The following is a 23832-nucleotide window of genomic DNA, read 5'->3' on the forward strand; positions in this document are numbered from 1 at the left end:
CTAAGGCACCTACAAGGATTCCCTTGGGCTCCATGATAATCAGCCTATCAACCATATTACACAGTCCTGACAAGTGGATCTTGGGACTCAGTAATAACTCCCGGCCATAAGTTTATGCACAAGACTACTATATCCTGTTTGAGCACTACACCCTAAGACTACAGCTTTTGGATCACAGATTACAGCTATTGCACTAACTTATATGAAAGGTGCTCAGCTCATTAGGTCCTTAGTGTTTTTTAGCAGACTCAGACTCACATTCCCCTTGCATGCTGCCTTACGTATACTTTTACATGAGGGAGCATAAATATTTACTGTAAAGAGCTTCTGCCTGCTCTGTAGCCCTCAAGAGGTATGTGGTCAGGGGGTCTTTCTTGGCCATTCCTCCATGAAGCTCACTGGCACCAGCTTCAGATCCATGAACCTTGGAAAGAGGTAGCAAGCTACCATCACCATTGCTATGGCTTCCTCTGCTGTCAGAGCCTCATTGCAGAGGCTTATGCCCTAACTTGATAAGTCCCTCAATAGTAAGAAGTTATCTTGTGGGAGATAAGCCTGCTACAACTACTGCAGTACTTATGAATGTCAGGTGGGAAGGATTTAGCTGGGACATAAAACTCCAGACATGTAATGGCTGAATATGGATCCTGTGCAGGAGCTGGGTACAGGTACCATGCTCACATACACCTTATTCCATGTAGGTTGGGATTAGTGTCCCAAGGGGTGCTGATCCTTCTTCATTGATGATGATCTGGGCCCGTACACTAGTCAGGAATACCTTCTGGGTTCCATGGCAGTCCATAATGAATGTGATGAGGTAACACATACACAACGAGAGAGCTGAAAAGTTATGGTTCTCTGCAGAGCACAATACCTTAATTGAGGCAGGGCTGAAAGGATGGGTTTTGAACGTACGTAAGGATGAAAATGAAAAGAAATATTGCTTTCCTGCAAGTTTTCTTCAAGATAAGTTGCCTATAGGGACATTTTCAACCTACTGATCATTCCCTCTCTCCCAAGTCTCAACCTGTTTCTGGAGTATCTGGGATCCCTTTTGTCACCATGTGTTTGCCACAGGGAGGGAAGGGACCACTGTGTCTCTCAGAAGCACAGCACAAGTATGCGTGAATGTGTGTGTGTTTGTGTGTGTGTGCAAGGCAGCTCAATTATGGCTCAGTCATTTCATTACTTAAGGAAATTTTTAGCAAAAAACAGGACAAAATGAATCATTAAATCACAAAGTTAAATGGTACCAAGAAGGAGAAAGGGAACAGTGGAAATTCTAGTTAGGGAATCTGGCAGGACCTGGTCTCAGGGCAAAACTAGGAGCCCAAGCCCAAATCTGGTTTTGGTATCTAAGACAAAAAAAAAAGAAGGCATCTCTATTAACAATCATAGAATAGATTTAGGATGTTCATAGTAGCCTGTCCAGATTAACAGATGCAGCCATTCACAAACCAGGATTTGAAGGGTAAACCACTTGTATTTATATTGCCACTACTTTAATTATACTCAAATGTTGTTTTAAGAATCTAATATATCTCTGTATCTGGCCTGTAGAGAATCATATTATGGGACTGCAACTCCTGGAAATGTCAATTTCTGGGCATATAATGTGGAACTACTTATAAGTGCATAAAACCTCCAGTCTTTCTTGAAGACTCTTTTTCTTTTTAGCAATCAATGTTTGCAGTAATTTCTTTTAAACATATTTTCAGTAAAAGTCCTTCTCCTTAATAATGCTCTTTTCCATAAAACTTAGCTGAAAAGATTTCTGTACTTTCTGTAAAAATTAGCACTCACTCCGAATGTCCCCCCTTTCTTCTTCTCCCCACAGCTTTATATGCTGAGCACGATGCCATATGGTATGGAATATCCTTTTGGTTAGTTGGGATCAGCTGTCCCAGCTGTGTCCCCTCCCAACTTCTCGTGCACTCCCAGCCCACTCACTGGTGGGGCAGCATGAGGAGCAGAAACAGCCTTGACACTGTGTAAGTGCTGCTCAGCAATAACTAAAACATCCCTGAATTAACAATATTGTCTCCAGCAGAAATCCAAAACATAGCCTCATACTAGCTACTATGAAGAAAATTACCTCAACCAAAACCATCACATTCCCATAGAGAAGTGCTTGCTCCAATGAAGCCTGAACTATACTTCCTGAACTGAAGAAATGGGGGGGGGAGGAAAACAATGTTAGAAAGAAACACATTCTTACAAAGAGGGGCAGAGATGGCAGCCAAGGACAACACCGAGCGACACCATATCTTGAGGGGACAATGCAGCTACACAGAGCCTTCTCTCTCTTCTGATATCCCATGTTGTGTTTCTATGGGCTTTATTGATACAACATGGAAAACAAGCAAAGCACTTTCTCCTCCTCAGAGATAGTGCTTGATTACACCAATTCCTGTCAATCTACAGTGTAGAGATATCCAGAGCAGTTACCTTCTGCTAGCAAACCTGAAGATGTCTTGTCTTTTTGACATGTACATCACTGTGACAGGGTGATAAAAGTTGGGTGGTTTTTTGTTTTTGTTTTTTTTTAAATCTCGGGAAGAATTACTTGCAGACCCAAATGCTTGTTTTATTAAACAAAAGGCAAGAATATACAAATGTTGGATGAGAGGAGACAAACATTTGTATCAGACAGGCTGGAAGTCCAGAAAACATTGACAAAAATATTACAAAGACGGATTTAGCATTTGTGTCCCGAGTGTGCTTTGTTCCCAGGGTGAAACAAGGAGGGTGCGGGTTACTGACTCTCTCCCAGGCTCTGCACCTCAAGTGTCGGGTGGAAGCACCTTCCACTTCGCCGATAACACCAGTGCCAGAGGGCCAAATTAGGTGCTCCGTTACACCTGTGCTCCCCCGGGCCGCAGATCAGGCCGGCGGTGAGAGGGGTGTAATCCCCCCACGGTGGCGGGGCCGGGTGGGTGTCGCTGCCCGAACTCATTACACAATTATGTTGATGATGTGTGAGAGGCACCAGCTGCTCCCCGCCGAGGTGCGGCACCGGTGGCTGCGGCAATAAGGTTTGGAGCCAAAACACCTGAGCTAAATCAAATTACTTTGCTGACACCCTCTCTGCTCCTTCATTTCCATCTGGTTATTAATCCTGTAGCTGTTTCAAGCCAACAGCCTGGGAAAATAAGGGAAGAGGAACTGGGGCTTCAAACCCTCTTCCCTGCGGGAGCCACGTGCACACTCAAGGGAGGAAGAGAATGGTAATTTTGAGCATGAGATAGAGAAATTTCATATGAAAAACTGTGTTCCTTGTGCATTGGGCACTTTTTGAGGCTTCCAGGGGTGGATGTGAGACAACACCTGCAGTCCACCTAATTCTTCATTTGGAGCTGGCCCAATCCCTTATTGGACTAAAGCAGTTACACACGTTATGGTACAGACTGGCCTTTCAACCACATATGACAATAAATAATAAATAGTAGATTTCATGGATTTGCAGGCAGCTAGCAAGCTCTTATAACAAAAAATAAAGGACTCACAGAAACGTATTTAGTGGTTGACTGGAAAATAAATGACTGGGGACAAAACCACGAAGATATAAAAGGCAATCTTATAAATGTCACTGCAGATAAATACACAGCAACATTTTAGACAGAAGAATTGTTACTCCAAAAAAGAAGATATCGTCCAGTTTAATGAGTGTCCCAAGTGCCAGTGATGATGTATACTGACTGGAGATCTTCTGTATATGTTCTGGAATTGTCCAGAGTAACACACGATTGGCAACAGACATTAATAAGCAAATGCATCTGAACCCTTTGCAGCCTGAAGTAAAACTACTGATCTGCAAGACTGGTTCAGGAGGCACTATGGTCGCTCCTTTCTAACACTCTCTTCTCAGTGAACATGAGAACACTTCATCTTAAGTTTTTCCGTCTGATATTGATCTCAGTGTCTTTTGACATTTGGAGGGAAGATACTTTATATAAAAACTAGATTTTGAAAAACATCTAATACAATGTTAAATAATGAGATCAACATAATGTGGTAGCAAGTGTAGTAAACATTATTTTCTGTAATAAAGTGGATCTCCTATAAGCATGAAAGAAAAAGTAAATGTAAAAAAAATATTTTTACATATGAAGTCACCTCTGAGAAGACTGTGGAACTTAACGGGGATTTTATAGAAATATCCACTATACATGTATAGACAACAGCTAAATAAGGATTAGAGTGACAACAGCAAAAATAGTTAGCAACTATTTTTTACCATTTACCATTTATCCAGCTGCTGCTATCCAGAATTCTTCTATCACTTAGGCCTAAATCTGTATGTGCAAACTACATCTAAATGTGCACTATATATCAAATGGGATCCTCACTGTTCTGTATTTCCCAACAGTGTTCAAGCAACTCCAACAGCCAATTTTAGCTCAAAACCATGTTCTTGGTGAAATAAGTTTTAAACTCAAGCTAATTTTAAATTCTGCTTTTCTATCTACATGTTTTGTGCAATCTTATTTATAATTATATAATATATATTCTATAATACAGCAAAATGGAAACAAAGAAGTTACACTATATCCTAAGGTTTTTATTGGTTAAAATAGCTATTACTAGAGACGCTATATCTAATTGTACCTATAAGGTGTAACCCAAACTTCCAAAACAAAATTAAAAACAACTAAAAGTCTTTTTCTATTTGAGAAAGTTGTCTAAATTTGGCAAGCCACAGGTACTACTGAAAATGCTTCACATCACGACCTCTATTTTTAATAGTCATGCACCTAGAGCTGCAAAGTTGCGCAATATAAAAATTATTATCAAACAGGTACAGTTAAATGGTACAATCATAAGCAACTTTGAGCCAAGATCACTCAAGTGTTATAAGATCAGTAAGTCTACTTTCATGATTGACAGTTGCCTAGAGAAAAACCTGTGCAATCTTACAGGTTTTATCATGGAAGTGCAGGGGTGATCGAATACTGCAAAATTTTCATGAAGCTTTTTTGTACAATCTTTTTAAACTATTTTCTGCTGGTGGTGGTGATGGACTGGACAAGTAAGAGGAGCAACTTTATCAACAAACCACTCAGCAAGGATTGTCAGGCAGCAGGCAGATAGTTTATATAGCTCTGATTTCGAAGACATTTCCCAAGGAGGTTAGATGTGCCAACAGGACCTGGACTGAGCAGCACTAGGCCACATCAGACAGAAAATAAACACGCAGAACTGAAAGCACATGACTAGCTGGTTCAACAACCCCATTTTCCCCTGAGATACTGAGAAGGGACAACTCACACCCTGGCACAGCTTTCCAAAGCTTTCCTAAAAACACCATATTGTCCTCTTTTCAAAGCTGAGGAACCAAGTTGCCCTGCAGACATCCTACGAAACACTGCTGTTCAACCTGTTGTTCCCTGAAGTGGGAATATCCAGGTGAAATAAACTGGGAGCAGCACCACCATCGTCTGACAACACAAGCTTCCCCAGCTTCTTAACAGGTAAAGCCGTGTTGCTGACAAGCACCCTATTAGCTCTGTCTTTCAAAGCCTTATCTAGGGAGACTGCTGTGAAATCAGGGAAGAAAATAAGAATACAGCTGTCATAACACCCTGAGTGAATCACCTGAGTGAACTCTCTATCTTCAGAAACCAGTCACTGTAACCACAAGGCAGAGTTGGAGACCCCAGCTTCGCACCGGTTCCAGCTGGTAAGCAGAAAGTGACACTTGGTAGTGCTAGGCTAAACACTGCTCAGAAAGGCCATATCTGAGTTAAGGAAAGACTAGATGCATTCCTTGATTTCACTAACAAGTTCACTTTTCCCTATCTATCCACCTCACTAAAAATCAATGTGTAATTGAGAATGTGGAGGCTAAAGGGACTCAAGACACTTATTACACAGGGCGCTTAAGCTCAGTGCTATTTACATTATAAAGCTGCACTTGCCTACAAGTTAGTTGTGAGAAAATGTTTTTTTTTTTTAATTTTAAAATTGTTTCACACATTTCAGAAAATTATATTCATGCAGATCTCATGCAAAAGAAGACTGACAGGTATTTAAATACAGAAGGAAAACATTTTGATTTGACTTTACAACTACTAAATCTAGGTTACAGTAATACACTAACTTACAGGCCTGGTTAAATTCCAGAGAAACACACTTCATGGCAGCATTTATCTCTGTATCACACTTGACACTTAATTTATCATAGTTTTCTCTGTGTCTTCTGGGGGAGAAGAGAACTAAGCTGAAGTCTGAATTTCTAACAAAAGTCTGATGTAACCCCTGAATTAAATATCTGATTCATTAGCATTTGAATTGTAACATCTTGTAAAATCATCTCCTGAAGGCTGAGACTCGAAGCTTACCAATTCTAGTCTAGTGTGTCCCCAAATGAACTGATTCCCATTGAGGCAAGTCAAATAAGGAGCCTGTACATACATTCGTGTCATTCAGCTATTTACCAATACACAGATGGGTTTAGAGTCCATTGGCTGGGACATGTTCAGCATGGAAATATGCCCACTAAAATCATGATTTGTTTCACCCAGTGCTTCAGCTGTCTAAGATCAGATATCCAAATCCATACATGTCACCCTAGGATACCTTTATTGTCAATGGGAAGATGGAAACAGGCTCTTGTGGAGAGAAAGTCATCTGAACTATTGATATACCCGTCTTACGTATCTAGGATACCTAATGAGAGTGCTCTTCCTGTGGTAATACTTATTTCTCTCCACTGGTAACAAATGCACCCTGGGATGACTGTCTCAAATGTAAATACCTCACGTCTATACGAATTAGGTATTTCAAAGTGGTGTTGGCCACCCAGCCCCTCCTTTCCATTTGGTCCAGCCAAACCTGGACTCTCCCTGCCCTGTGGGTATGGCTCCTTCCATCTGCCAGGCAAAGTGGGTCAGGAAGTGGATCGGGCTGGAAAGAGATACCTTCTTCTCCTTTTTTATTCCCCACTGGCTTCATTCTTGGCTGGATCAGTTCTTTAGATGGATTAAAGCTTAGCCACAGTGTCCAACCATCCCTTCTCTGAGCCATGTTACAGGTATCCCTGGAATAAGGTCAAAGGAGCTGATGTGTAGAGAGGTGGGAGGTGGAAGGCAGAAGGAAAACAAAGGGCCCCAGGAGAGGGATGAGCTATAAAACCTGGCGTGTTCTGCCAAGAGCGGGTTGTCCCTGGGGAGCACAGCCTAAGGTCCAGGTTGTGTATAAAGAAATACATCAGGGAAGCATCTCCTCCAAGTCAGACAAATACAAGGAGAGGGGATTTTCTGGTTGGATCTTGGTAGGAACAGTTTCAGCCTGATTTTCTTTCTCCTGTGTTTCTTTCTAAGTGTCTGTAACTGTGATTTCTATTAGTATGTTGTAAATGAATAAATGGATTTGCATTTTACTGTATCCTGATTTGAATTAAGGATGATTTTATGCAACCTGCTTACAACAAAGAATTTCTTACACAGGATACAGCAAATGTAAACCACAAGGTCAGGACTACAGGAATAAGTGCCAAGCTCACCAAAGCCCTGCTTGAAGGTAATCAAAGAAGAGCTCAGCACACCTCATAAAAGGTGCACAAGCCAGACTAAGATCTGGGTTTCAGGTGAAGAAGTGTCTCCCAGATATCAGCAATAGTCAGAAAAATTCCCCAGTGTTTTTAGCAGTATTTGAGGAGCATATTTGGACCCAGAGATATGTCCTTAGTTTGTGCAATTTCTGACAATTCAAAACATTCATCGAAGGGAATGTCTTTATTAGCAGACTGGGGAGTACTGTGTCCACAGCAGGAGTTTGCAGCCAGACCCATCATTTGGGCAGAGGAAGGGAAACGTGGACAGGAGAGAAGCCTCAGTATTCTCCAGCAGGTCTCTAACCTGAAGACAGGAGGCATATCGAGGGACAAAAATGAAACCTACAGCCTCATGCCCCAGTGAGAAGTCAGAAAAGAACATATTTTCTATATTTTGTATCTGTCTTTTAAACTCAATTGGCTAATGAAGCATACAGCTCCAACATTATCTCATTTTCTGTTCCTTAGCTGCGGAGCACAGATGCAGCAGAGACAAAGCAGAATTAATTCGTTAAATAATTTAACTAAACAGAGTGAGTTAAGTAGTTCCCACAAAATGAAATTCATTATAGTAAGATGGCCTTACAGATAACACAAACACCTGCCTGAAATACCTGGAGAAACTCCACAGAGAAAATCTCAAAATCTCCCATGAAACTATAAAAATTGTCTTGTATAAACTGTTGTGCATTTTATATTTTATTTGTTATACTGAATTTATTTTATTGTTAGGGGTGGTGTGAAGAAAACTGCTTATTGAAAACATTTTATTTCAGTCCAACGTTTTCTATAATTTTATTTTGTCAACAGATGGGGGGATATCTACTGAGAATATAATGGGTTTATCACTTCTCAAAAGCAACTGTTGCCAAATCTCTAAGGTTAGAGTTTTCTCTCAGCTATAAGATTGTGAAATCCACAATGACTATATGGAAATTCAAATATGTTTCTTTGTGACATTTTAAATTGAACTAAATTCTGTAAAATTAGTATATCTGTGTTTTTGTGTAGGTGCTGCCTGGTAATCATCAAGTATTACCATCGAAGTAGAATGGTTTGATGATAATATTCATTGGGCAGAATGAGCTCCTGAATGGCTGTCAACCTTTGTTCTTAGCTAATGTTGATACAGAAGTGTATAAATGACCAAATGCAATATATCATGATTTCTAAGGTTGGTTTGAATTATACTACTGACATTTTATTACATATATTGGGCTGGCCAGCTTTAAAAATTTTATGTAGTGTTTGTTTTGGAATGGAGGTAATTTCTGTGGTTATGGATTAGTAGCGCAGCTTGGCTTTTCCCACTCCCTGTTACCTCAGGCTATAGCTGGAGAATATTTTTTGTTTGATATTGCCAACTTAAAATTTATAGTTGCACAGCTCACACCACCAGTTGCCAGAGGCACTCATAAACCCTTCTTCCTAGTAAAAACTATCAATATATATCCTGATCAGTAGTGCACACTGAAACTAATGGCTCTTTGTTTCCCTCTGGCTTCAAAGTACCATTGCTGGCCACGCAGGATTTGGTTAAAAGGAAAGCAGTGATAGTTACTGTGCTCAGACAGATACCTCAGTAATTTTAACCCGCTGATATACAATACAATGAAAGAACCCTACTTGGAACCATTCTACAGAGAATATCTGGCCAAGAAATTGTATTTGGTCTGAATGAGATCAGAAGGACTAAGTAATCAGTGCCTAACACAGAAGAGGAGGAGAGGGCAATGTGAAGGTCCTTCTCCTCTTCCCCTTCCTCCTTCTGCTTAATCAGAACATTACTGGAAAAGTTAAATTTCTTCTACAAATCACACTTTTTCAGAAATCTGAGAAGTCTGGAAGGAACATCTTTTCAAATAGAAATCTTATCAGAGAAAGGAAGCCCCGAGTTGTGTCTGCAAGGTGTTAATCTGAGGTGTGAGAGAGTCCTTAATTGAGAGCAGTTTTTAAATGTCAAGACAGTTCGAGGAAGTCTGAGCAAGGTCTGACTCCTTGGCAGGTATTTCTCACATACCCCTGAACACATACAGGCATGGAAAGAGTTCGCCCTCCATCAAAAGTGTTCAAAAGAGGTTTTTATTGCAATCCAGTGGTAACAAAAAACCTCTCCTAAACCACAGGAGTTATTACCAAAAAAATATTGAAATATCTGTCCTTTATTCAAATCTGCCATGGAAAGACCTTTGCAACATCAATGAGAGCTCAAGTAGGCTGCAAAATTTATGCTGTGTGGAGGAGAGGTTTTTAATAAAGGCAATAAAGGTGACTGGATGTTAAACATGACAGACATCTGCCCGAGAACAAAGCAGGTGAAAACCATCTTCATCTGCCCAGGCCTACAAATGCTGCCTGTGTCCTTCCTGCCATAGAAACAGGACACTAAAGTCTCAGCTTTCACCCACTCTAAAGACTTGGCCAGAAATGTGGAACAGTTGAAAAATACTTTAGACTGTATAATTTAGGAGATCATAAAACCAGTAGGAGAGTTTGAGAATTATTTATATTTATGAGCTGATGGAAATTACTTAGACATCCACACGGTCAGAATCTCTTCCATGAAGTCAAACTGCTTAAAGATCAAAGTATCTGTATCAATATTATCACCAGGCATCAAAAAAAAAGCTGCGACATACAACAGATGCCCCTTCTGTCTGCCCTCAAATTGTCAAGAGTTAGCAATTTCCAGTGCTATTGGGCAGGGCACACACAACATACACATGTAGCATAGAAAGGGAGGGAGACCGGGAGGGAAGGACAAAAACGTTGTTGAACAAGTATTTGGATGGAACACTAAAAACAGGAAAAATTGTATATGTCCATGGTGACTGTTGTTCTTTACATAGTTCCCATGGTATACGTACCAGTGTACATAGAAATTGAACATTAGGACATGTGCACTTTTCCAGCAGTGATGCTGACCAACAAGCATGTCTAAGCTGATGCAGAAAATGAAATAAACTACTTATATGAGTTTAAATGAAATGCCATGTCCTACATCATGTCTACATCAGGTAATGAGGCTCCTGCAAATTATAATACTGGAAATGAACATCTGTAACTTCATGACCATCGCACAAATACACATGGCTTTCTTCAGGAAGTAATCACCCCTGTGGCTCTTCATTTTTTCATGTTTTGACCTGATGATTCATGAAATAAGGATAAATCTGAGGGAAAATTAGTAATCCATAGAAAATCCTGTACCAATCTACATTTAAATATGAACCCAATTCACATTATTTTCCTTTTATAAGTAACACAAGTTCTCTAAAAGTCAGTGGGCTTTAGATTTCTGAAAGTTGTTATTTCTTATACAGGGAGAACCTTAAATGAGTAAACATCCTTTGCCTTCTTAACAAAAGGCAAAACCTGTTATGCAGGAAAGTTGTGCAGAAAATGAAGTCTGCTGCTTATAATTGGGTAAACACTGAACATTGCTGTTACCCCCCCATAGGCAGTAGAGATCCAGTGGCTCCAGTGAAAAAAGTGGGACTTGCATGCCAGAAGGGTTTTCATCATATAATAATCCATACTTCATATATGCACAAAAGCACATATGATTGGACTATGGATCTATTCTCTGATGCTTCTCTTATACTTAAGGCAAACCACAGGTATTTACAGTTGTACACCCTCATCACTGCCATTCTCAAACCTCTAGACACCAGCTCTCTCTTGGCATCTGGGTTTCCACTGTTCCTGATGATTACACTGCTGCTACTGTACCCAGAAAAAAGTGCCTCTGTCTAAGCAGTGCTAAGCTTCCATTCTAAATCCTATTTAAGTCACAAAGTACTCAAGAAAAAGTCTATCTCAGTAGCAAGGACAAGTGGATCAGACAAATACAAATATATATACCTTCCCCACCAGCAACATGACTCTCCCTCTCAAGATGTAGTCAAACAAGACAATAGTATTTTAGTTGAGGTGGTTAGACATGTGCTGCCTGGTGCAAGGCCTAGCCTGTCATGCCTGCTTGGGGGACACATACACAATGGGGCATTTCAGGCGAGACAGCCAAGGCACGTTGAGTTTCTGTCCTGACAAATCCCAGCTGCCATAATCTTTCTGTTCCATGCAATGTGATGTACCTGTAAAAGAGATATAGACAGTCTCAAATTTATCTCCTGTGTGAGTTGCTTCCAGCAGAGTCAGGCATTGTTACTGCCATTAGAAAAAGTACTGCAACGAGATTTTGTCAGAAGTGTGATACAATTTCCCCGTTAACCATTCTTAGGAGAAATCAATTAAAAACGTGGTAGTCAGAGAGAAGAGCTACCAGGTCTGATAGGCTGAAAGTAGACCAGGAGAACAAGCACAAAGGAACTATTTTTAGATAAAGGATGATTCTGGCAGAAAAATGAAAAGGTACAAACATTATGTAAATTAATTTAGACTGGAAATCAGAAGAAGGTTTTTAACAATCACAGAGTGGAGGGTCCGTGATGCATTGGCCTTTCAGGGCAGTAGACTCCACTCAAATGACTCAGGAGTTTGCTTTCTTTGTGTATGAAAATCAGAGAGGAAAGAACCGGAGATGCTGGTAAAACCTTTCAAAAAAACAAAAGCTGGTGTAGAGAAACTGAAGTCCCTTGTCAGTCCTAAGTCATTGGCCCCTTGAGGAAATAGGTTCCTGAGGAACCTGTCAAAATTAAAGGGACTTAAAAAACAGCTCCTGTATTTAGAAGGCTCTTACCAGGAGAAATTAACTAATTAGGGGGGACCATTTAATTCTGAATGGAAATGGACCAAAACCTTGATGAACAGTCAGGAGTGGGGAAATAGATGAACCCCTGCTTCCCCTATCTCTGTGTTACCCTCTGTGTTGTCTGAAGAAACCCAGAGCTCCTTCAGAGCTCCTTCAAAGAAATCTGTAGTTACTTGCTTCAACTGTAACATGACTCAGAAGGAGTGAACTATGAGGGAAGGGGATTAAGCTAACTGAAATATCCAACCTAGAGTAATGGAGGCTAAATTTCAACTTCTGGGAAGGTATAACAGGGTCTGTGGCTGGGAAGCATAGCAGAGAGCTGCTGTGAGTCTGACAAAACAAAAGGGGAGCCTTAAAGGAAGGTGAAGAGTTGTCTTGGTCTGTGTATACCCCACCCACAACATGTATATAGGTGATTAAAGAGCCCTAGAAAGGTGTCCTGAGATAGTTACTCTTGTTTTCCAAACTGACATCCACAAAATCAATGTATGTGTAGAGGGTAAAAATAAGAGACTGCACATGAAGACCTTGGATTTCTACATGGGTTTCACCAATTTCTTTTGCAGCCCTCACTGTGAGAAAATCAATCTCAAACCTTTCTGCCCCAGAAATACCTTGACCCTTTCCAAGGCTGCAGCATTCCACTTGGGTGCCTGCCTCCCTAAAATCTTTCTCAACACAGATCTATCATCTCCCAACACTCTCCCATTCCCTTATTTTATGGGGCAACCTAATGTGATCAAGATGTTCAGTACATCTGGGCTGAGAGAGGAGCAAAGTGGAAACCACACTGAGCCTAGCAGAAGCAAGGAAAAGAAAGATATTTGAGATAAGTGTTCAGCAAAAAAAAACCCTCCAGGAGACTCAGCACCTGTAAAAGATCTCCCTGCAGAGGGGGAGATCCCTTCTCCCCTTGGAAACGAATGGGTGCCAGAGGGGCCACCTCTACTATAGCAACAAACTGCAGATCCTTCCCTTCCACCATAGACCTTACCTGATTAAGCAGTACTCTAGCAGAGGAGTCTGCCTGAAGGGTTGAGCCACACATTTTCCTTCTGAACAATGAAGGCCATCATAATGTATCTTGCAGGAATTATCTGAAATCCCTTCCCAGCTGTGGTGGGAATGGGGCTGCCTCCCACGCACCACCTGAGCTCATTGTCAGTTTTGCTGTTCCCAGAAAAAGCAGCTTCTGTGGGAGAATGCTAACGGGGGATGTTCCCAAAGACAGCTAAACAGCTCCGAACACCAGGATAAACATCTTGAAATACAACCTGAATTTGAAAAAAAAGACTGCGAACAAGAGTGGCATGTTCACATTAACACGTTACTCAATGGACAACCTGCTTTAATTGGATCTCTTGGAGCTTTATCAGGGTGAGACTTTCACTCTTACTAGACTGAATGACAATGATTAAGTATGAAAATGCACATGTCCCTGTGCTTAGGTCAGTGCTTGGTTAGCTCTGTGCCACTCACAAACACACACAGACATTAAGACTGTTGCTATCTGGTAACAAGTTGTATTGGAGGGATCTAAAAGAAACCCACTGAGAACAACTATCCCAAACCACAGATGTTATGGAAGAGATACTCTGTAGATCCTAACAGTTTTATCTCCGTTTTTCTGGAGTTGAACTTTAAGTAGTTTCTGTTTTTACACAGGTGTCCTTTCAAGTAACAGAGAGGGAAAAGTCATTGCCATTTTCCTTTGTGCTCACTTAACTTTCAGACTAGAGTGGACATGGGGCCAGTCTTACGCAAAGCAGCCTACTTGCAGCTAGTTCAGGCATGGCCACATGAGCTGCAGCTGCATTTATGACTTCCATTCAGACACAGCCTCCAAGAGTCATCTTTCACATTACCATGTCACTTCTCCATGCTGACAGTACTTTGCACTACAGGGGCACCTTCAATGTAAGGACTGTAAAGCACTCTGCAACACCAGACTGCTTATGAATTAAGCTTTGCTTGCACTGGCAAGCAATTCCTGTAGTGAATTAAATACCCCTTCCAAGCCCCTAAATAAGCTCATGAGACTACGGAAATCATCTGAAATGAACCCTTGCCTTCCCAGCCCTCCTTCCCTCACAGATGTATGCAGTGTTGATTATTGTCTGAATTAAGACAAATTATATTTAATAGAACTGAAGCTGTACACATTTTTAAAGCAGACTGGCTCTGTGTGACTGTGTTGAACAAACAGTCCTACTGAGGCAATAGTTCACAGTTATTGCTTGGTTCTTTGTTTTCTGTTTTTTGATTTTAAAAAATGCTTCTCTATAAAACTTGAGATGCAATAAAAATGAAGATGAAGGAAACAAAGGGTTGTGAAACCATTCAGAACCCTGATTAATGGAAAAAATCCCAGCAGAATCGAATTCTTTGATTCTCACATTTCTATTTTAAGAGAGACTTCCCAGGAAGCTCATTCTCACATCAGCAGCATACCTGATATCCAGAGAGTAAATGAGCAGGAACTCACCGCGGTGCCAGACTTCTATCAGCCATTAGAGCAGGAAAGATTTACAGCATGAGGCTGTATAATAAACCATCCTTATGGTGATAAATCAATTCTCAGAAAAGAGAGAGGAATGTGTTCTTATGGGCTGCTGTGGTTAAGGCACAGGAGTGGACATCAAAAAAAAAAGAGCATCATGCAGAAGGTGCTATATAGCATCGTGGTGCTGCCGTGTGCACTTTGCAATTCATGAAACCTTTTCCTGCACTGTCCATCTTTTGAGTATGAAATTTCCTTTAATCTCATATATTCATGCCTGTGAAGGGCTCTGGCATTCTTAGGTAGGAGGTGTTGCAATCCAGTATTGCAATGCTTTTCTGAATGGGCAAAAAAGGTTTTAAAAGACATTTTAGTGGTTTACAGGGCTGAAACACGGTTGAGGGAAAATATACATTTCTTGGGGGGAAGCATAACAATGAATTTTTAATGAAGAATGGTCAAAAGGTCAGAAGAGCACAATGCGACTCCTTTCAAAGTGGTGTGATAAGCTGGAACCACACATCTGCAGGAGACTTAACTGGAATAAAGAAAACATCCTGATAACCAGAGTTAATCAGCTGTCATGGCCTCACCAGCACACACTACCTTTCTTGGAAAGGGAGGGAAAAAAAATACATTAAAAAAGAACAGTTTTTCAGGCACGTATTCCTGAAAAAGAGGCTCTACAGCAAGCAGCAAAACCAGCAAGTGTGTCACTGGTGAAAATGCAGATCTCATTTACCAGAAATGTAAAAGACAAATCCGAATAGTGGGGAAAACCTGTTTAACAACTTCAAGCTTCTGTTATTTTCAGCAACAGATCAATCAAGGAACAGGAGGTGAGTGGGAAGAATATACTGGGACCTACCTGTCCTTGGGAACAGACAACAGGGCAAGAAATGGAAAGTGCTCAGGCGTGACTCAGTTTGCACAACTCATATGCACTGTGGACATCCACAGCAGAGGTAGTTGTCCTCAGTTCCCTTTACTGACAAAGGAGATTAAACAAGAGTTTCAAGGACAAAATTCCTCCCCTTCTAAAATAAACACCTAAAATAGAGATTTGCTATTTTAAAATCATTGTTTCCCTCTTTTGTCTATAGAGTTCAGGATGACTAACGCAAATGGAGACAACTTAAGGTGGAATGGGGAATCCCATCCCAAGATTCATCCCAAAATGAATTTCCTCTTCCAGTTGTCCTGCCACAATGATACCTGTCTCAATGACACGGTAATTCCTTACAGAAATTGAACTGTTGGAAATATTCCTGTCTACCAAAATAAAGGAAATTTGAGAATAGTATTTTGCAAATAAAGGTGTTTGGACCTCAGAATGGTTTTAACCATTTCCATGTGTTATTATTTACATGTTCTTGTTCCAAGCACATGCCAAAATTGATTGTGAAAACGGTCTTTTGTTTTTTTGCACTTGGTTATTCATACGCCTGCATGAAAGCCTCAAACTTAACTGTGCATCTGAATTCTAAGTGCATCTGAAATCCTAAAAGATCTCAAATTCACAACTGGTTATTTTATAAACAAAATCAAATCCTGAGGAAAACTGCAAACCCCATTGCAATATTAGGTATGAAACAACACCTGCTTAACAATGGCATAAGCAACACTTGATGGTATTTGCGGGCAAACTATAAAATTTTCAGAATTAAAAATGGGAATGACTTTATAATAACAAGCCAGTCATCGGCCTGGGCTTGGGCACATAACTGCTTTCTGCCATTGATAAAGTACAGCAGCACCTTAGGAGAAGGATCACACGAACTAAACTTTTTTACAGAAGATAGCAAGATGGGCCCACGGAGCTTAGTGACACTAAATGCAAACATCATGTAAATATTTAACAATCTCTGCTTCCAAGAAAATTCAGGCCACATGAGACATAGATTAGGATTGTGTGTCACGAGCCTATTCCAGTATTAGCATTAATGGGATCTAAACTGGACAGCCAAAATAACAAAATAGTTGCTAGAAAACAGCAGCTAAGCTATCTGCCATGCTGTCTTCATCTGTCTTATGATGGTATAAGTCCAAGCTACAGTTAGTGATACTTACGCAAAAGTCAGAGAAGATTAGTAAATCAGGAGTCCAGGTCTACAGTACTGGGCTCAGAGATAAAGTGGAATTCATTTAACCTGTTAATGAGGATTCTAGCATTCAAATGCCCTATCCTGAATCTTTTCAAACTGACATTGTGTTGAATGATAAAGTTAATATCAGCTGACAGTTTGCCAGAAGCCATTAATTTAAACTCTCAATTTTGTTTCAGGGCTTGTTAATTTTGTTGTGGCCTTAGAAGAGGAAGAATCCAAGTAAAGAACCCCCATGTTTTTTCTTTTTTTTTTTTCCAATCAGAAAGATCATTTTCTCCCTGCCCACTTTTTTTTTAAAAAAAAAAAAAGAAGTAAAAATGAAATTAGACCTTTGTTTATGCAATACTCTGCACTGGTCCTGGATTTATTTTTGAAAGTTGGTAAACTCTCCTTCCAATTTAAATTGATTAAATAGGTACAGCTGAGTAAATGGACAGAGTTAAACTGTAAGTCATATGTTTTCACTTTAAAATTACATGTAGAGGAACACAGAGAAAGAAATCAAGGAAGAAAAGTTGTACAAAGGAGAGTTCTCTGTTTTCGAGCTTAAGAAAATAAAATTACAAACAAGATTTTATGCCCACCACATTTTGCCCTCATGTAGCAGTTGCTGTGGTCAGCTATGGCTGGCTTGCTCACACCAGTGAGTGTGCTGTGATGCAAGGCACACATCTTACTAAGTAGCACTTGGTGTCCTTTGGAAGTATTCTGTATCTCATGTTGCATCAGCTAGATGTATTTTCACAGTCTGTTGGTCATAACATGGAGTAGATATACACAAACCACTACCAAAATGCAGCTGAAATGCTTCCATAATAAAGTACTCTGGTCAAAACCATTTCCTTTCTCTTAAAAATAGTATCTCTAGCAAGCAGCATCTGTAAGTCTTCAAAGAAGGAATCTAGTAATTCTAGTTAATACTATTATTCCCCTATCAAAAGCACATATTAGACTGTAAGCCAATTCCTTTGTGTACACAAAATAATTAAGGTACTTCAATGAACTACATGGTTTCCACAAAAATGAAAATTAAAGGCAATTCTGTGCAGTCAAAAGGGATTTTATACAGTTTTTGTTAAACCATGAAGAATAAAAGAGGCGTAATTTTCTTAATATTGGATTTTTTCCCCTTGATAATTGGAAATATTAACTACATATAAATCTTTATATAGAATATATATAAAAAATAAATATATGGAAATATTAAAAATCCAGTACAATGGCTTTGTGGAACCTGAAAACAAACAGATGTCTGCCTCATCTTGGAAAATAACTTATGTAATTTTCTGCTGGAAAGAACCTGCACAGGCTAATTTGCAAAATATTTTTGCCATCCCTGAAAGAGGACTGTGGAACCAGCTTCTGTATCTGCTCTGAAAACTGTTGAAGGTGCTATGACAGTAGAAAGACATGCCTCTTTCCTTAGTGTATACACAAGTTTATTAAAGCAAACTATTTTTTTTCTTCTCTGTATTTGGGACCTGCCTGTAATATGAATTTAATCCACTTTCACTAATGCTTTTCTATAGTATTTACAGTAAACCTTGTTGAACTGTTTTCATCTACATTCCACATGAATGCTTTCCCTTTCCTGCTTGTTTGTTCTAGGCAAACACAGATTGCTGACTTACACTGTGAGATCCAGTTCTCACTTTTATTTAATGGGTCAAACATATTTTCCATGTTACGTTGTTCATTATATTTCAATATTTGGTCATAGACCCAGCCACAGATCTAATCACTACATGACAGAAGTGATATAATACATGTGAACCCTTTCCAACACATATGGTTAAAATACTGCTCAAAAATATTTTTTTCTGCATAGGGAAATTTCTTGAATAACTGAAGGGGGAACCTTCCCATTACATGTAGCAGAAGTCCATGATGCTCTCAGACTTAATATTTTATCATCTGGGGCTTCATGCTCTCAAGGCACTGAAAAGCCAAGTTAGAATGCCAGCAGCACTGTTCTCAAAGCAAACATTGCACTGTTTCTGATTTGCAAAAGTGAAGTTTCTACTTCACCAGGAGTGAGAGGTGGCAGCTCTGTGCTCTGCGACGGGGATACCGTGGAAACTTCTTGCTGACTCCACAGGGGAGCCGTTCTGTGAGCCTGCAAGCTCCCAAAAGAGGGAGGATGTCAGACAAATAGAACAAGCAATGTTCATTGAGCAACATGGCTGGTGAAGGGTCTGGAACAAAAGGGTTATGAGGAGCGGTTGAGGGAACTTGGGGTTGTTTAGCCTGGATGGAAGGAGGCTGAGGGGAAACCTTATCACTCCTTACAACTACATGAAAAGAGGTTGTAGCGGGGTGGGTGTCGGTCTCTTTCCCCAAGTAATGAGTGATAGCACAACAGGAAATGGCCTCAAGTTGTACCAGGGGTGGTTTAGACTGATTATTAGGAAAAATTTCTTCACTGAAAAGGGTTGTCAAGCATTGGAACAGGCTGCCCAGGGAAGTGGTTGAGTCACCATCCCTGAGGGTATTTAAAAGATGTGTAGATGTGTAGAGATCTGAAATCAGGAAGATACAAGATGATACAAGATGATTTAAGAATTTGTCTCCTTCCTCCTGAAAGATGACATGTGTATCGCAGGTACATCTCTAATTGGGTGAAGTTAAAGAGTATGTTTCCTCCTTTCCTACCTCACATATATCTCTCTTTGCTATGACAAGGCAGGGGGACAATATATGACTCTCACTAGGAGAAGATCATCACTCCAGAACAAAGCCCTAGCTTTTACTTTTACATCAAAGATCTAATATTCAAAGGACAAAATAGTTCATTATACGTATTGCTAAAATGGTTCCAGTGATGTGCTACCTTACACAAACAAGGACAGCTTCTACGAACAGAAACTGTACTCATAAATAAATCTTCTACCCCCAAAAGTCCATGAGTAATGAGTTTGGTTCAAATTCTAGCAACTTTTGTTTGACTGATCCATTCGACACTGGGAGTGATGAAACAGTGCAGCAGTGATGCAGCATATACATTTAATAATCAGAAGTATTGGAGATCCAAGAGTTCAAAAACTGGACCCAAAATATACCAGGAGAGGATCAGAGCAACATGTGCAACCGTCAGTCCCAAAGGATGCTGTGCCTTTGCCTCACCCAGCTACAAGGTGAGCTGGAAAACAGCAGCTGAACCTATGACAATGTCCTTTTCTTTAAGTACTAAAAGCTGCACATTTGTTCATCAGGGAACCAAGCAACATCAGAAAAACTTTGGCAGAACTAGTTGTCCTGGGTTGAGTGAGTGGTGGAGTTTTTTGGTGGCAGGGGAGGGGGCTATCGGGGCGGCCCCCTGTGAGAAGCTTCTCAAAGCTCCCCCAGCTCCAAGTCAGCTCCACTTCTGTTTGGAAACTGAGCCAATCGGCTGCGCCTCTGCGATAACGTATTTAAGAAGGGACGTGGTGACATGCAGTGGGACTTGTGAGGAGGAGTTGCTGCAGCTGCGTGAACACCAAGGTCAGTGGAGGAATGGAGGGAGAAAGGAGGGGGGAGGTGTGCCGGAGCAGAGACCCCCCTGTATCCTGTGGTGAGACGGCAGGGCGGCCCCCCCTGCCACCCATGGAGATCTACGGTGGAGCAGACACTGATTTATGGCCTGTGGCTCCTGCTTGGTATAATCAATGTGCTGTGCCCGAAGAAGGCCGGGGTCTCATGGGAAAAGTCAGCCTCGCTGCTGTAATTCAGTGCTGGGAGGATTGCAGCATGCGGGGGAATCCCACGCCGGAGCAGCTCGGGAAGGGCTGCAGCCGTGGGAGGGAATCCAGTCGGAGGAAGTTAGTGACCCATGACAGAGCAGTGTGGGGAACGCTGCGGCCCGTGGGAGGAATTCATGTTGGAGAAAGTTTGTGGAGGACTGTCTGCTGTGAGAGGGGGACCATGATGGAGCAGGGGGAACAAGTTCTGGACACTCCCCTCACCGAAGATGAAGAAAGTGGCAGCGCTGACTGCACCCCCAATTCCCTGCCCCTACGCCACTGGGGGAGGAGGTAGAGATATCGGGAGCACAGCTGAGCCCAGGAAGAAGGGAGGGGTGGGGGGAAGGTGTTCTCAAGATGTGGCAATGCTTCTCACTGTCCTACTCTGTTATGTGTTGTTAGTGTCTGTAATAAATGTATGTTCTTTTTTTTCTTCCCCTAATGAGTCTGCCTCTTGCTCGTGATCATAAAGGGGGATTTTTCCCCATCCCAGTCCTATCTCGAACCCCAAGCCTGGCTCTCTGTCCCTTCTCATTGCCGGAGGGGAAGGGAGAGAGAGGTGCTGCATTGTGGTTGGCTGCCAACCAGGCCTAAACCACGACACTAGTGTAGACTATACCTGGCAGGTCAGCCAACATGATAACCATAACCAGCATCTGCGAACAGCCACTGCAGGGGGCCGGACGTGGGTCGCTGTCCCTTGGGCCTCAGCTGAGACAGTTCCTATCTCATGGCACTGGCTATAGAAAGCCCACTGAAAGTGGTGCTGCTTGTGTCCTGGTTGCCACTACAGTAAAAGGGACAAATCCTTGTGCATCCAGGTGCTACTTGAGTCTTGAAACTGGAGACACATAGAGGTCACCTCAATATATGTCATCCTGTGAGAACTAGAGTAAATGAAAATGTCTAAAATGGAACCAAGTTTAATTTTGGGAGCATGGGGAAATCAGTTGTACACAAAATAAGTGGTAACTAATTTGGTTTTATAGAAATAAAATGATGACTTGTAGCAGCAGCACTGAAAAGACAAAATAAATGTACTTTAGAAAAACTGTGCCCAGAAGACCCAGTGGGGAACTCAGTGGGTGTGACAAAGGGGATTAAGGAAAATTGGCAGAACTACAGTTTGAGTAAGAGACAGTTTTCATGAACTTCAGACCACATGAACCAGTTTGCAAGCCCCATGTCAGTACATTTTCTCATGTGGTTCTCTGAGGGGCTCAGACCTCAAACTGCACCTGAAGAGGTTCTTGGCTTCTACTTACAGCACCTGCATCCACTTCAGGGAGTCCACCCAGCAGGTATTTCTTGTGACATCAGTACATTAGGCCTGACCATATCTACAAGAACTGTACTAAAATAGTTGTCTCTGCATTTATCAGTGCTGTTGTCTGTGCAGTTGACACCTGAGGTCAAGATAGAGCTCACTCAGACATTGCTGCAGCAGTGTCAGCCTTCAGCTTCAGGTCATCTCTGGCTCCAGGGCTTGCAGGCAGCCTGTAGAGCTGAGGTTGGGCATTTGCTCCTCTGTGTGGCCACTGCAAGGTGTGATAAATGGCTTCTACCTTCTTCTGTTGCTCTAATGCAAAAGATGCTGTTTAAATATTTACTTATCACACCATCTTCTATCTTGTGTCTCAGGCTCTAACAACTATCAATTATCTTTTTGTCCTTTCATTTCACATTATCAATTTACTTTTGATTGTTAGTCACAGCAAAAGGTCACACAAGATGGAACATCACTGGTTTAAAAAGTAGCTGGAAAATACTGAAAATCCTGCCAATGTATAGCTGATGAAACTTTCCAACTTTTTCTGTTTTCTACACAGGAAATAATACTGTGCTGAACTAAGACTTTAGTAAAATCAAATCAGTGTTCAGCTGGTGGAAGCTGATTTTAATATGTAGCACTCAAAGCCTTTTTTTATAAAGCCCACCCAGCAAGAATTTCTATTTAGCAGTAGACTGGGACACTTTTTAGTAGCTGTCCTTGGGAGAAAGCCCTTAAGACCCAAGAAACTCACAGCCCTGCATTGGTGTGTGCCCATATTTACTCAGTACTCAACAGCCACGTTAAACAACTGAATGCACCTACCAGTAGCAAAATTCATATTTAGCCACTTTTACAGGAAAACACTTTGATGTTTCAAACATCGGTCTTCTCAATTTAAAATCTGACACCAAAATTAGTTTTTTGACTTGAGAAATAAACAGGCTGGTTTTACAAACAGAGATAGATCAGTAAAGTTACTACATCAGAACTCAAGTGACATTGTTAGTGAAAGAGATTGCAAATATCAACCCCTTATTCCAAATATCTATCTCTCCATTTTGTTCTACCCTGCATTAATTAAGACACTGACAATAATACATTTTTCCCTTGTCATATTTCAGCCATTGTGCAATCTGGATAAACATAGGTACCAGGGAACTTGAAAAGGAAGGGTGACAGGGAAAGGAAAGCCACACCACTTAATCTAAGTTATAGAAATCATTTGAAGAGCAGCAGTGAACCATGGAATATATTTATTATCTTCACATCTCAAACTTTCTTTGTACAAGAGATTATAATAGTGCAATAGACAGAGAACAGAACAAGCAGAAGAGAATATCCAGTGGGATCTTTCAATTGTCTACTCTTGTCCCGAGATTGCTAGATGTCTCTGATGCTCAAGATACTCAAACTCTTTCCAACTTCTGCCAATATGTTAAAAATACAAAATTTATGGTGATCTACTCTGAAATGGAACTTACATTGGCTGTGCAGGCATGAGATTAAACCAAAAGTGTGACCTGAAGATAGACAGTTCCTCAAGATGAAGAAAAAAAGAACCATAAAAGAAAAAAAAATCAATACTATAACCACTGAGATGGCCCAAAGCAAAATGCTCTACGCCCCTCCCTGACATCTGTGATGTGGACATCCTGGGAGGTTTAAGGAAGAGTACTGAAAACATTAAGTTCCTCACCTCAGCACACACAAAGCTGAGTGTTCAGGCCCTGTATGTTTTAACAGTCAAACCCAGAATTTGGCAGCTGAGATGGGTGCTGCTGTGTAGAACACAGAGGCCTTGCAGAGAGCAGAAGTAGGGCAGCAGGTACACCCCACCTCTCACCCATAGTGTTACAAACAGGTGGGCTTCCCTGGTGCTGCTTCCTCTCCTCCTTGTGACAGTGCATTATTAGGGATGTGGTTTGTGTCTGTAGCTATGTGCGTTTGCACAGGTGTGTAT

Source organism: Tyto alba, unplaced genomic scaffold (genome assembly GCF_018691265.1).
Source record: "Tyto alba isolate M040663 unplaced genomic scaffold, T.alba_DEE_v4.0 Super-Scaffold_2, whole genome shotgun sequence".
In the NCBI taxonomy this organism is placed as follows: Eukaryota; Metazoa; Chordata; class Aves; order Strigiformes; family Tytonidae; genus Tyto; species Tyto alba.